This window comes from Aquarana catesbeiana, linkage group LG01, assembly GCF_042186555.1.
Source record: "Aquarana catesbeiana isolate 2022-GZ linkage group LG01, ASM4218655v1, whole genome shotgun sequence".
NCBI classification, from domain to species: Eukaryota; Metazoa; Chordata; class Amphibia; order Anura; family Ranidae; genus Aquarana; species Aquarana catesbeiana.
This window is the reverse complement of record NC_133324.1, coordinates 735,177,158-735,191,804: the sequence shown is the minus strand read 5'-3', so window position 1 is coordinate 735,191,804 and position 14,647 is coordinate 735,177,158.

The window sequence follows — 14,647 nt, the reverse complement described above, 5'->3', positions numbered from 1 at the left end:
AAATCATGTGTATGGTTTGTCAGTTTTTCATGGTTTCATTTGCTTTCTAGTACAGTTTTATTGTCTACTGTATAGTAGTTATCCAGCGCTGCACTTTTTTGTATATATATTTGGTTCGTGCCCCCTATCAGGGTTACAGTGTTCAGCTGCAGGACACTTCATTTTTACAGATTTTTGAATTCACAGTTTCCAGTGACCTTTTTTTGTACACCTAGCGCAAATTTTTCTTTTAAATAATTTTATTTTCATGATACACACTATTTGCAGCTGGTGCATCCGTAATGGATATTTTTGATTATAGGTCTCAGATTGTTACTAACACAGAGCCTGTTTTTGATGGTAATGATGACCCAAGGGATGACCTAGGAGGTTGTTTTTTGAAATTAAAGAATTTAACCATCACTGAGGTCCACACTAGATGGGACATAGCATATTTGGAGGAATATGTTAGATTAAACATGGTCCCTCGGAGTCTCCGATGGGACGTCAACCCCCAAAAGGAAGATAGCGAGTTACCTGAATGGTTTAAATATTTTAATGAAGCGGGAGTAAACTTCCTGCAATTTTTAATAGCAAAAAAGAAACGCAAATTGATTACATTAGATTCAGAAATCAATAACATTAAAAGTAAGTTGATACCCTTTAAGGGTGAGTCAGAGTACATGCAAAAATCAGAAGCCCTAAAAAGCATCCTGATTAAAGAGGAATTGGAATAAAAAATAAAGAAGAAAAGGAAATACAATAGGGATGTAAAGGACTACAGTGACAATGTGGTTTTTAGGTGGCAGGTCACAACCCCTCCCGAACCACCATTAGTAGCCGCCCCAGCAGACCAACCTCCCGCCCCTGTGGTTAATAGGGGTGTTGGCGTGTATCGCACTTCCCCTCAACTCCCCAGGGGAGAAATTGGTAGACAACAAAGGCGAGAGCGCTCTAGGGTGAGGGGTGGAGGAAGAGGTTCTTTTCCTCGTCCTCCACACCAATCATCATCACCCTGGAGACATAGGGAGGAGCAACATACATATCCTAATCAAACGATGATATATGAGTCTAGGAGAAATAATGATACACGGAATCAATATGGTGTGGTCACTAGGAATAGGTTAATTCCATTGTCTAACGACAATGGGGCTCTTGATTCAAGAGCAGGGGGAAGTTATGATGGGCCTCATCTATCCCATAATCAACGGGATTTTCAGAGGGTCAGCAGGGGAGGCCAAAAAAGAAATGGGGACGGAAGAGAGGGAGCAGAGGGGGGAGGAAACTACTCCAAAAAGAAGAAGGACTTAGATACTAGTGGTATCATCAATCTTAGCAATAAGGAATTATCTAAGGAGGAACTCTTGACCTTGAGTAAGGGACTAAAATATGCCCCCACACGGAACCTTAACAAGTTCCAAACTTTTATAGACATACACAAATATACGCGGAAGTTAAACATCAAAAGGTATGTCATGAGCAATCCAGCTAGACAAGAAATGAGGGAAATCTCTACGATTGTTCATTCCAATTTGGCTAACGCTTCGCTTTTTAACCCCCCGGGCAACTTGGCCCCGAATGTTAACATCTTCCGAGATTTGCTTATTAAAGATCTAGCCGACTTGAATATAAGAGCTATCCGGCCTAAGCAAGACATTGCTGCGGGTATGGAGTCTCTTTGCAACAGAAAGGATATAGTGGTCCGCCCTGCCGACAAGGGGGGGGCCATTGTTGTTCTGGACAAGGAAGCCTATTCCAATGAGCTGTCAAGAATCTCTGGGGATTCTGAAACATACTCCCCCTTATCGGCTGATCCCACATCTAAATTTAAACAGAAGTTAAAAACACTTGTCCAGAAGGGCTATGATATGGGCATTCTGAACAGGAAAGAAAAATAATTTTTGGTACCTTTGGCACCACGGATGCCAGTTATGTACATATTACCAAAGATACACAAAACTTTGGCCAACCCTCCAGGGAGACCCATCATCAGTGGAATTGACTCTGTTACGTCACGAGTCGGGAAGTACATTGATAAGTACTTACAACCACTGGTGATGGGAACCCCCTCCTTTTTAAAAGACACTAAGCATGTCATTAACTTGCTTGGTGAAATAGAGTGGAAATCAACTTACTTACTGGTAACCGCGGACGTAGCTTCACTTTATACGGCCATCTCTCACCAGCTAGGCCATGAAGCGGTGCAATTCTTCCTACATCGTGACTCCAGTATTTCGATCACGCAGAAGAAATACGTGGTCGAACTACTGGATTTTTCGATGAAACATAATTATTTTTGGCACAATGGAGCATACTATCTGCAGATGAAAGGAGTGGCCATGGGAGCAAAGTTTGCTCCCAGTATGGCCAACCTGTTCATGGCCAAGTGGGAAGAAGATGTGGTACTGCACAATAGACGCAATGAACTTATTTTCTGGAAAAGGTTCATCGACGATGTCCTTTTTATATGGGACGGGGACACTGAATCTGTCATGACTTTTCTGTCCTTTTTAAACAACAATGATAGAGGTATTGTGTTATCTCATGAGGTCAATACTACTCAAATCCATTTTCTGGATCTAAAAATTAGTATAGACAATGGAAGGATTACCACATCAACATATTTTAAAAAGACAGGACAGGAACGGATATATTCCGCTTGACTCTTGCCATCACCGTTCCTGGCTGTCAGCAGTCCCAAAGGGTCAATTTTTGCGACTCAGGAGGAACTGTTCCGATTTGGAGGATTATAAAAATGAAGCTCAGGTTCTCAAATCCAGATTTCTAAATAAGGGCTATGATGATCAGTTGCTGGAGTCATTAATAACAGAAGTAGGCACGAGGGATCGTCAGACTCTCTTAGCTGACAAACCACCACAAGTGGAGAAAAGGGACGATTTTGGTCTGGCTTTTCTAACTACCTACTCCAGCCAACATTGGGCCATAAAACGTATAATTAAAAGACACTGGCCTGTCATTAAGAATGACAGAATTCTGGGGCCGCTATTGGGAGACAATCCTTGTGTACTTTTTTGGGGCGCCTCAAATCTTAGGCACTTTATAGCACCTAACGTTCCAGACCCACCAACAAGACCTTCTTTCTTTGGGGATCTAAAGGAATTTTACCCATGTAGGAAGTGTCAAGTTTGTGGCATCAATGCCTTCAGGGGGAGGAGATTAACTGAGTTCACATCAACACGAACTGGTGCCACATACTCAATTAAATCCTTTATCACATGCACTACGAAGTGCGTGATGTATCTGTTAAGGTGTCCCTGTGGTTTGGAATACGTTGGGCGCACTACTAGAAAGTTGCAGGTTAGACTGGGGGAGCATCTTACTAATATCCGGAAAGGTTTTGACAAACATAATGTGTCAAAGCATTATGATCTTAAACACAATAGGGATCCAACTGGTACTACGTTTGTCACCCTAGAGAGAAATATATACCACACTGGTAAGGTAGCAATGGCAAACGTAGCATATCTGGAAGTGAGACCAACTGGATATACAAGCTAGACTGTCATGTCCCTGGAGGTTTGAATGTGGAGTGGGACATCAATTGCTTCATTAACAATGGTTGATGAACACTTCCTCTATTTTGATGTCCCCTCACACATTCCTGGTGAATAAGGGTGCCTATCCTGGTCCTGTTTTTCATTAGGAAGTTTTTTTTTGGGCCTTGTATAATTTTAGGAAATCTCTGTATAATTTTAGGAAATCTCGGAAAAATCCTCCAAATAAAATGTATTATGAGGTTCAAAAGGGAGATCATTATATATTATTATCGTTATTTTTACTATAAAAGCTAATTATCCCTTTTTTTAATTTATCTGGTTTTCTTCTGTTTGATTTGTCATTTAAAAATATTTTTGTGCTACACTATATGATTTTAGAATCTTGCGGGAAGCAATCCTCCCGATTGGAGGATTATTGTATTATAAATGTTTTTACCTTGAAGGGTGTTGCGAACTGTCCTTCAGCCATTTGCACATTTTTATAAATTTTTAAATCTTTAAAGTTCTTCTGTGTTCAAATCGATAAATAATTGTTCTCTTGTAGTAATATGCTAGTTGTCCACAAGATGGCACTAGAAAAGTTTAGGCGGCCCTAGGTGTTAAAACCAGGCTAATTATTATTTGAACCAATTAGTGTTTCCTTCTGCTGGTATTTCAGCTGTTTCTATGAGCTCCGGTGACCAATGGCTGAAACTCTTCGTTCCGCCGTTCGGGTACTTAATACGCATGCGCGGACGTGTGGGCGTGCCCCTGATGATATCATTTCTGACGAAGCGGCCGTAGGGTAGACACGCACGCATGGACTGCGCATGCGCGTACTTTCTGTATACATCGGAGCTGTTTTTAAACTCCTTGCAAGGAACTTTTATTCATGGATGCCTGTATGGCAATTTAAATAAAAAGAAGCTAAAACTTTTTTACACTATTGGAGTGTTTTCTCTTCCTTTTTTTGGATACTTATCATCGTTGAGAGGGGATTTCCCCTCCCCCCTCCCTCTACTACTTAGAATCAGTCTGCAAACCACCTTTCCAGCGCTCTCAATTAGGAGCCATCCACAGGGAGGACAACATCTAAAGTGGAGGATATTTCATGCTGTCTTTCAAGGGCTGTCTGGTAAGCCTTTAATCTTTCTGTGGTGACGGTTTATATCAGCGGTGGAAGTCACGGATTTACCCAGCAGAATTTTCACTCATGCATATGTGGACACTATAATATAATTAAGCACGTTTTTTTCCTTTTTATAAAATTTGAATTGATGTTTGCCATTATTTACTTATGGATAATCCTCATTAGATCAATTAGTAGTTAAATCATGTGTACGGTTTGTCAGTTTTTCATGGTTTCATTTGCTTTCTAGTACAGTTTTATTGTCTACTGTATAGTAGTTATCCAGCGCTGCACTTTTTTGTATATATAAATAGGTTGTTCACGTTGTAAGGACATTTTTACTGTTTTACTATTTTTAATGTTTCCCTTAGCTTAGTGAATGTGGTGAAAATTCACTTTGCAAAGAATCCAAAAAACCAAATATAGTAGGATGGGATTTTTGAGGTGCAATTTGAATCCACATGCAAAAAACATATATACAAGCAATACATTTTATTTTTTACAAAGATTAAAAGGTTATACATTTTTCAATATATAAACCAGGGGTTTAGACCCTGTGTTGTTATAGTATTGATAGTTCCAAATGCACTAATCTCTTCTACATGTTTCGACAAAACTGGCTTCTTCAGGAATTGTTTGAGTGTGAATAACCTAACATAGCTTTCAGACGTTACACCTAGGTGGAAATTAGGGCCCAGGATGGAAAGGAGAGGGAGGGGGTGCAGCCCCACACCCAGGGCCCCAAGGTGTATCCCCAAGATCCCCCACTCACAATGCCCACACTTTGGGTCAGTCAAAGAAGGGGCGCAAATGACACAGAACAAAAAATTGGTGATAAATGTGCCTGGGAAGATGATAACACCTCAGACAGTTCAAGGTCATCCACTCTGGAGATCAATGAGCTGGGCTCAGCCCTTCCCTCTCAGAGCTGGCCGCTTAGCTGTCGGCTAATTGCCAGCTCCTATCTCTCTGCAGTTACTCAGCTGTTGATGATATCCTGCTCGTCAGTCCTGCCTACTTAAGCCGTTCAGCCCAGTGGATCTCTGCCTTCGCCTTGGTCTACATCACAGAAACTATCTCCTGTCATCCTGTTTAAGACTTGCTTTGTTGACATCCCTTCTGGCTCCAGATCCTGCTTGCTGTTCCACTACATTGATCCCTGACTTGTGGCTTGACTGACTATCTGTTCCGGGTTACTGAACTCTGGCTATGTTTTGACTACTTTTTTTCTTTTTACTTTTATTATTAAACAAGTGTGATTTAACTGTACTTCTGTCTTGGCCTCTTTTCATGGTTTCTGACATTTACTGAGCTATGATGAAATTCTGTTGCATAGTGGACAGATTTTTTTTTAGTAAATAAACCCTATTGCATTCTATGGTGACTTAAAGACCAGTGAATGAAACTACAGCTCATGGCAGGGAGGCACAGACATCCAACACAATCTGTATGTGTCAAATGTGAGGATTTTGCTAGCAACCAGCCAAATTCCTAATTCATCTAAAACTCTCATTTTTTGGTGCTTGTTTGAAACTGATTGCTATGAGGCCGTTATGCCACATCATCCATGGACCAAGAAGATTCAATGGACTGACATCCTAATTCCTGATATCTCTTCATTTATTATACTAAGAGATGGTTCTCTATAAAAAAAACCTATATTTATAACTGAATGTAACTGCATTCTGATAGTCACACACTGTGTGGGATCATGTTACATTCCAGTTATATTTCTTATTACTTCTGATTCATATAGCCTTAGAATATATAAGTGAAATAAGGAAATTCTTGTTCAGTTATATATTATCAGGTAATAACAATACATTTATTACTTTTTAGGACAAATATGTTCAATAATCCAGAAGTAATGGAAGCTTTTTCTTTCTTTTCTTAAAACAAATATATTATTACCTAACTAGTTCCTAGAATTATGTTTTTGTTTATTCTAATCTGAAGCAATACAACCTCAATTTTATGAGTTAACATATCTAAACAGTTACATATGAATAAAATATGTAATTGTTTACTCTAAAAGGATTAAAATCCCAAAATAATTCAAACTATCTTCATCAATACCAAAGTTATTAACAGTACCTTTCTAACTGAATTATTTAGCCTAGGGCAAGACTAACCATATACAACCACCCTGGAATAAATAATTTCAACAAAAACTATATTCTGCACTCCAATTAATGAAACATCATTTTGATGTCTTTTGACATAGCACTTCTCTCCTGTAAGCGGAAGATCCGTGTACCCCCATTAGCCCTCCTCATTCTCCCAACCATATTATGTGGGAGTGTGATGAAGGCACTTATTCCCCTGAGAGAGATATTTATTCTCTTTCACGGGTAAATTGTGATTACTTGCAAAAAATAATTTATACAATGTATCATCTAATCTCATATATTTTTGTTTACTCTTTACTCCAGAATTCACTGGTTTCTTTTCTATCTATTCATCTCTTCAGTCCACACAGGTTGATCTGCGCAGTCAGCTCTGCATAACAAAAAGTAAGTCAAAACTATTTGATCTATTGCCATGGCACCACTGAATATACTTTCCCTGAATGTTCAGGGAATAAATGTCCCTCAAAAAAGGACCAAAGCCTTCCGTACTTTCCATAACAAGAAGGCTCACATAGTATGCCTCCAAGAAACACACTTCACCAAAGATTCTACTCCAAAATATATTTCTCCTTTTTATCAACAAATTTACACGGCTTCTGCCTGTACCAAGCAAAGGGGAACTCTAATTGCATTTCACTGATCCACACCATTCACCTTATCATCAGAAATTAAAGACCCAGAAGGTAGATACCTGATACTCATGGGTTATATAATGGATACAGCAATCACGGTGATTTCCTACTACGCTCCTAACAAACAACCTACACCATTCCTCTCACATATATTACAAGTGATTAATACACACAAAATAGGAACAGTGATAATGTGTGGGGATTCGAACCAGGTACTCCTCCCATTTCTAGATAAATCACCTTTTACACCATCAAAAATAACCTCTAGATTACCTTTTTCTCAACTTCTTTCCAAATACAATCTGGTAGATTCATGGAGAGAAAGTAACCCAATGAAAAAGAAATTCACTTATTTCTCGCACCCTTATCAAACCTTCACCAGAATAGATCATATTTTTCTAACAATAGGAATGATACCAGAAATTATTGCATCAGATATAATTCCGATTCCGTGGTCTGACCATAATGCAGTATACACTACTATAGCCTCAGCCATACCAAAAGCGCATGACCCAACGTGGTACTTACCGGACATAATGCTCAAACACCCACTACATCAGATGGCCATTGAACAAGCTTTAAAGGAATACATATCAATTAATAATACAACAGACATCTCCCCAATAACACTGTGGGAAGCTCATAAGCCTGTCTTGCGTGGTACAATACAAAGACAAATGGCACTATTTAAACGGGAACGCAAAAATCTAGCAAAAAAACTAGAACTCAATTTTAATGCAGCCTACATATCATTTCAAGATAATCCATCTCAGAGTACAAAATCTCATCTGGAAAAATCTAGATTGGAATACGATCTATTTCTCACTGAGTCAGTTGATAAATCCCTCAAACGCTCCAAACACAATTTCTACATGAATACAAACAAACCAGGTACATATTTGGCTCGGGCATTAAATTCAACTAACAAATCTTTCAAACCAATACGTTTGAAATTATCAAAAAATGTTTACACTTGTAATCCAGTTAAAATAGTCCATAAATTTCACTCACATCTCGCAACTTTATACAAGACAAACAATGAATTTAATCCTACAGAAGCTGAATCCTTCTTCTCAAAAATAACCTTACCTGAGTTATCTCAGAATCAAAAAAGCAGTTTGGATGAGCCTATAACTATAGATGAAGTTGCTAACGCCATAAAAGACCTAAAACTTAACAAAAGATCAGGCCCAGATGGCTACTCGGCTTTATACTATAAAACATTCTCAGAAATACTCTCTCCCATTCTCACTGAAACTTTTAACAAACTTCTAGATGGACATTCTTTTCGGCAAGAAACACTAATGGCAATTGTTTGTATGATCCCAAAACCCCTTTCTGATGATACTTCCTGTGTGAATTATCGGCCTATCTCTCTGTTAAACCTCGATATTAAATTATTAGCAAAAATAATAGCAAAACGCCTCAATAGCATTATAGGAAAATTAATACATAGAGATCAAGTAGGCTTCATGCCAAATAGACAGGCAGGCGATAATATACGCAGGGCAGTGTTATTGGCACATATTGCTAAAAAACGGAAAATCCCTTTATGTTTTCTATCTCTCGATATTAAGAGGGCATTTGACACAGTATCCTGGCAATATATGCAATATTCATTACAAAAATGGGGTTTTGGACCCCACTTTTTAACATGGATCAAAGCATTATATAATAAACCCAAAGCCTATATAAAATATGCTGGATACAAATCTGAAGCCTTTAATATCGAAAGAGGTACCCGACAGGGTTGCCCATTATCTCCCTTATTATTTGCCCTTATACTCGAACCCATGGTCCAATACATCAGAACAAACCAAACTATAACTGGCATTGAAGTAGGAGGTATTACACACAAATTATGTATATTTGCAGACGATATATTACTTTTTCTATCATCACCACAGGTCTCTGGTCCTAACTTAATACCAGCTCTTGATGGATTTGCAGCCCTATCCGGCCTTATGATTAATCCTAAGAAATGCCTAGTGCTTAATATTTCACTCACAAACATGGAATTGATCCCGGCTAGGGCTCCCCTCCCATTCACATGGGCAGAAAAATCAATCCCATATCTTGGAATTCATTTAACAGCATCTCATTCTGACTTATTCTCAACCAATTATCCTCCTGTATTAAGACAGATCACAAATCTAATAAAACAATGGTCGCAACTTCCTTTATCCTGGATAGGGAAGATTAATGCAATCAAAATGACTATTCTACCCAAATTGCTTTATCTATTCAGGGTCCTCCCTATTCCAATTCCTTCCTATTTTTTGAGAATAGTACAAAAAAGAGCAACTTCGTTTATATGGGGCTCTTCTAAACCACGTATACCTATACACACACTACATCTTCCCAAAAATAAAGGAGGCCTGGGATACCCTAATTTTACTAACTACTACAGAGCAGCACATTTGGCCAGTCTGTCCAAATACCATGCAAAACAGGAAATCCCATTATGGGTATTTATAGAGGCTTCAGAAAATGAACCTCTATTAATATCAAATTTATTATGGCTTGATCCTAAAGACCGCTTTAAAATTCATAATCCCATAACTAAACACTTCTTATCTCTCTGGGATAAACTAAAAACCAAATATCAGTTACAATCTCCACACAATCCTCTCCTTTCTTTTATCAGAAATCCAGCCTTTTATCCGGCATGGATCTACCCAAATTCTTTTAAAGCTTGGACAACATCAGGCATTCAGACACTAAATGACTTCATAGCATCTAAATCATTCCTTTCATTCCCATCGCTTAGAGAAAAATATGATCTACCAAATTCTGAGATATTTAGATATCTCCAAATCAAAAATTTCTATACACCATTCCTAAAGGGGGATACACCATTATCCCAATTATCCATTTTTGAATCAATCTGTACAAAAGATCCATTTGCTAAAGGTACAATTTCATCACTTTATAATCAATTATATGGAGTAGCAAATCTTAATAGGCCCTCTTACGTTCAGAGGTGGGAGGAGGACCTGGGACGAACTTTAGAAGACACGGACTGGTCTAACATATGGCTCACATCTAAGTCATCTTCACCCAACATCTTAGCACTGGAGACAAATTATAAAGTCCTAACTCGCTGGTACCTTGTACCCGCTAGAGTGGCAAAATATTCACCTAATACCTCAGCTCTTTGTTTTCGAGGATGCCCAGAAATAGGCACATATTTACACATATGGTGGACGTGCCCAGTAATCCAAACCTTCTGGAAGGAAGTCTTCGTGATTGCATCTAAAATATTTAAAAAAATAATACAACCAGATCCATATTTAACTTTACTTAATCTAAAACCGGAATGGTTAACACTCTCTCAATTCAAACTTATGATCCAACTAATAACGGCTGCAAAACAAACAGTGGCCAAGGCATGGAAATCTCCTATATTGGTACTAGCAGAAACAATTCACAGAATGAATAATACAATGTCCCATGCTAAGATGGTAGCCATCGATCAAAATCAAATTCCAAAATTTGAAAAACTTTGGCATCCTTGGATAAAACAACAGTTCCTGTCAAACTTCAATGACTCTGTCCTGTTGCCATGGTAACAGATTAAATGACTTACAGAGACACCCAGTCTAAGGCTTCAAAGAGAACTAAAAAGAATAATAAACTGACGAGCGGGACAACCTTGTGGACCATACCTCTACCTTTCAACCCTTTTTCTTCTTTCTCTTTCCTTTTCTCCACCTTATGATTAAAGCTCATTATCAGAATTTATTTGACCTATATACACTCTACTTGTAAACAATATGTATAGTAGGTATAAATCATTTAAATACCTACAAAAGTAACTAAGGAAATTATATATATCTTTAATTTAGGTTTACGTGAACCCAATGTTTAATATTTGAAATTTCATGATATTTACCTATATAAACTCTACTGTAAAAGAATGAGCTTACTTTATAGATCCTTGTAAACTTACTTTATGTATCTTTATAACATTGTATACTCAATAAACTTCTTTTGACAAGGAAACTGATTGCTATGAACAGGTAGATTTTTTTTCTTCCAGACATTGTGAGAAGAATAATAGAATTAGTATGCATTACCTGCTATAAACCCTTCATCTACGGAACCCCCTTCTACAGGTGAGTGGGGGTATTGTTTAGCTTTGGGGTTAGGGTGCAAATTCTTTCTATGTGCTTTTTTGCAATGTTTTATCATGTCCAGTTTAGTAAGGTTTTCCAACAGAAATATCACTGAAACAACCCCACTTCTTTGTCCCTGTCCATTTTTTTTTACTTTTCTCTTGGATTTAACTGATTGACAATTAAAACTTTGTAACTAAACTTGCTAACAGCACTCCTCAAAAAATCCAGTGAGGAAGATTACTATTAGCAGCATTAGGTAGCTTAAAGCAGACCGTGAATCAGATTTTTTTTTTTCATAGAAAGTGTGCATGTACTGTAAAGAAATGTGTATGGTTAACATTTATAGATACTTATTGTTTCTCAAAGAGATTGATCCCAGTGCACCTGACAATGCCATTTAGTCATTATCTAGGGTCAGCATCTACTTCATAATCCAATATTTTGGCCCACAATTTACAGGGATCAATTAATTCCTCGCTCAAGCAGTAGCTATTATGTTCCAGACTGTGTATACATACAATATCTCACTTTGTGATCTGGTAAAGTCAAGAGACTGGTGTTCCCCTCCTCCTGACAGTTTGCATATATTCTCATTCATTAGATTTGCCTGGACAAAGTTACTTGCCTGGAGGACAGGAACAGTTTTTTCATGATAAAAATATGGTACAAAAATGTTGCTGTATATCTATGATATGTAAAGATCTTTTCATACTGACTTGCAAAAAGTAGATAGTTCCACTAGAAGTATAAGGTAAGCACATTTCCAACTGTTCCTCATTTACAAGACCATCCTGCTTTTTTAACCATATTTCTATGTACAGCGAGGACAAGAGACGTTAGAGGGGAAAAAAACACTTGTCAGTTTAACCAACCTTTTTTTTTCAAGTCAAGACCGTTTCTTTTGCTTTTTTTCTTTGTAAAAATGGTGCCCCTCATTCTTGTTTCGGAAAGTTGGAGATATGGCTAAAAATGCATAAAGCAAAAATAATGGTCTATTCTACCTTGTTCTATTATAAGTTGTTGGCTCTAGTGATTGTGTGTCCAATATTTTCTGTCACCATAAACATGTCAGCCCCTAAGACAGCACAATGGGCACCAGCATGCACACTGAATGCATTCTCCTTCATTGCACCTGCTCTGTAAGAAAAAATTTGGCCACTCTGATAGTGGACAAAGGCACGAGACAAACATACCTGGATTCAGTTCGAGGCAGGTTCACAGAATGTGATTAAAGTTTGGATGCTGAATCAGAACCCCAACAGAGTCCATAAGAACCAAAATATTTATTTTTAGCCTAATAGAAAAGGGATCGTTAAGAAAATGGCCTGGGCATTGCCTTGGGGACAAGTGCCAATGCAATTTTTTTTTTTTAAATTTGGCAGGGAGCAGCAATTTTAATTATGGTTTATTTAAGGTAACATTAAAAGTGCAAAATTCCTTTAAATTATGTGCCTGATGGCATGCCCTTAACCTGCCTGTGAAGTGGCACATTTGAACAATGTATACCCCTAGATGAGGGTCTGACATGGATGTTAAGGGGGACCTCCATAAAAAAAGTGTAAAGTTCCCCCAGACCCTTATCCTTGATGGGGGTCCAGAATGGATTTCAAGGGGGACCCCGCAGCGAGGAAAATAGCATGGGATTCTCCCAGATTCCATACCAGACACTTATGTGAGCATGCAAGAAAGGGGGGGGGGGAGAACATAGCATTAACCATACAAAGCCATTTGCCCTTGTCCCCATGTTGAAAAAGATAGCAGTCTCTTCCCCACAACCATGGCTCAGTGGTTGCGAGGGGTGTGCAGGTGGGGGGTTTATTGGAATCTGGAAGTCCCTTATAATAATAAAGGGGCACCCACATAGCACCCCCCTATGTGACTGAGTAAGGGTTACATAATACAGTAATAATTCACACATAAAATAGTAAACTGTAAATAAAGACACTTACACAGTTTTTAACAAGTCCTTTATTTAAAAAGAAAACACACAAAAAAAGTCCCACCATGTATAAACTTCAGTCATGATGAATCCCACTGCCTGATGGACATGTCCAGTCCTTAACTAGCACTGAATAACAATCTGACTCTTGCCATGTGGCCATAATTTGTCAGTGATGTCACGGTATCCTTGACTCTTTGTAACAAAATGGGGCCAGGAGACATCACTGGTTCCTAAGGACACAGTGGGTACCAACACCTGGCACTTCCTTAGCAATCATTGACAGATAGGAAGCTGCCCTAGATAGCAGTGGTAAAAATACCACTACAATAAATTATGTTCAGCTCCTGCCGAATGGACTTAAAGTCCAGTGCTTAGAAGAACACTCGAACAGCCAAAGTTTGGCCCAAACACAAGTTCTACACTGGTGGTCAATACAAGCAAAGTTATTTTCCTATCTAATCAAAAATTGTTAAACAAAGCTAACCTATTAAACTGAGCATGGCTTGTTAAAATGTTACATTGATGCAGATGAATTAGCAGAGTTCAATCATTGTGAAGACGGTTTGTAAACATTATAGTAGAGGTAAAACAGCGGAAAATAATACAATGCTAAAATTATCGGTTGAAGAAAAGTGGGGAAGCAAAGCACATGGATATCCCCGTATTGAAATAGTAGGCATCTCAATGGGTGAGCTTAAGTAGATACTGACTCCAAGCTGTTTACAGCTTTAAATGATTAGAGTTATATTGTTTATTGCCTGTATAAATAAAAGCATCTGAAAATATAGAGTTTCAATGTGTAAGACAGGTGACACAAAAACATTCAAAATAAATGTCTTCTGTTATTTATTCTATTCATTTAAAAAATAGCACTTGTCATCTCTGAAGAAAGAATATTGAATAAAACATAACACTGAGAACAAAAGTACTGTATTTCTCAATGTGAGCTCATTTCAAATACACAAATAAAACGCAGGAATCAAATTTCCCAAACTGGAAAACTAATGCTTTAAATTGCAGAGTAATGTACAAGCACAGGCTAGTTTTCTATTTCCCAGTAACAAGTCTTCAGCTTGGTAGACTGATATGTGTCAGTACTTTGTTTACTGGCACAGGTAACCCCAACAGGCAAAACCAGTGTGTTTGTTCTGCTTATAATTGGGTTTTACTGTCACTCACAGTATATTTACTTGGTTGGGTTAAAATTGGATTTCATAT